Source organism: Orycteropus afer, unplaced genomic scaffold (genome assembly GCF_000298275.1).
Source record: "Orycteropus afer afer isolate SDZICR_OR568_19922 unplaced genomic scaffold, OryAfe1.0 scaffold00105, whole genome shotgun sequence".
Classification (NCBI taxonomy): Eukaryota; Metazoa; Chordata; class Mammalia; order Tubulidentata; family Orycteropodidae; genus Orycteropus; species Orycteropus afer.
Window position 1 is genome coordinate 8400582 of NW_006921692.1, and position 1994 is coordinate 8402575.

Below are 1994 nucleotides of genomic sequence, written 5' to 3' on the forward strand. Positions count from 1 at the left end.
TAATAGTTTATTTGGTTGGCTTACTGAGGCATGGATTATGTTGTGGCCTATGTTAAGTCAAGTTGAAGTACCAGACCTGCCTTGGTTTAATGTAGAAGAAGGTATCCAGAGGCTTAGGGAAATTGGCCTGTTAGAATGGATTTATCAGATTAGACCCCTAGAGCCAGAAATAGAGAGTCCAGAAGACATGCCTTTCACCAGTACCATGAGGAATAAATTTGCGAAGGGAGCTCTAGCATCCTTGAAGACTGATGTGATTGCTATTTTATGTAAACCTGATTTGACAGTGGAAACTGCCCTAATTGAACTAAGAGACTTAACTAAGATGGGGCTGATTGGACCCGTGGTAGTAGGGGCCAAGTGGCAGCAGTTAATCGAAAAATGCAGGGTGGGTGTGGTTACCATAATGGACAGCAGAGTCAGAACAGTAATCAGAATAGTCTGACTCTTGTGGAATTATGGCATTGGCTACTTGCTCATGGTGTTCCTAGTAGTGAAATAATGGCAAGCCTACTAAATATTTACTTGATCTGTATAGACAGAAGAACTCTAGGTCACATGAACAGCAACCTAGATTGAATCACCAGAATACAGAGTCACGACCTCTCAATCAATTCTCAGATTTGAGTCAGTTTACACACCCACAACCCCTTGAATGAAGGGAAGGCCGGGTCCCTTTGAGGAAGGACTCCACTACATTGCCAAAAATTTATGTCTATCTTTCTCCTAGCCTTCCTCAAAGGGATCTGAGGCCTTTTATGAGAGTGATTGTTCATTGGGGAAAAGGAAATAATCAGACTTTTTGGAGATTACTGAAATTGACACTAATTCCAGGAGACGCAAAGCGTCTTTGTGGGCCACCAGTCAGAATGAGGGCTTATGGAGGTCAAGTTATTGATGATGTCTTAACTAAGTTGTGTCTCACAGTGGGTCCAGTGGGTCCCTGAGCCCTCCTATAGTGATTTCCCCAGTGCCAGAATGCATAATTGGGATATACTCAGCAATTGGCAGAATTCTCACATTGGGTCCATGACATGTGGTGTAAGGGCGATTATGGTAGGAAAAGCCAAGTGGAAGCCATTAGAACTGCCTCTACCTACAAAAATAGTAAACCAAAAGCAGTACCACATCCCTGAGGGGTTGCTAAGATTACTGCCACCATCAAGGACTTGAAGAATGCAGGGGTGGTGTTTCCCACCACATCCCCATTTAATTCACCTATTTGGCCTGTGCAAAAAACAGATGGATCTTGGAGAATGCAGTAGATTATTGTAAATTTTATCAGGTGGTGATTCCAATTGCAGCTGCTGTTCCTGATGTGGTTTCATTGCTTGAGCAAATTAGTACATCTCCTGGTACTTGGTATGCAGCTATTGATCTGGTCAATGCCTTTTTCTCAATACCAATTTCAAAAGACCATCAGAAGCAGTTTGTCTTCAGCTGGCAAGGCCAAAAGTATACTTTTACAGTCCTTCCTCAGGAGTATATAAACTCCCTGGCACTATGTCATAATTTAGTCCATAGGGATCTTGATTGCCTTTCACTTCCACAAGACATCACACTGGTCCATTATATTGATGACATTATACTGACTGGACCTAGTAAAGAAGAAGTATCAATGACTCTATTGGTGAGACATATGCATACTAAAGGTTGGGAAATTAACCCAACAAAAATTCAGGCACCTTCCACCTCAGTGAAGTTTCTAGGGGTCCAATGGTGTGGTGGAAGATTGGTGATAAGGATGTATGGGGAAAAGGTATGTGGATAGATCTCTCTGAATGGGCCAAAGGAGTAAAGATATTTGTGTCTAATGTGAATGCCCACCAAAAGGTGACCTCAGCAGAGGAGGACTTTAACAATCAGGTAGATAGAATGACATGTTCAGTGGAAACCAGCCATCCTTTTCCCCCAGCTACTCCTGTCATTGCTCAATGGGCTTATGAACAAAGTGGGCATGGTGGCAGGGATGGAGGTTATGCATGGGCTCAGCA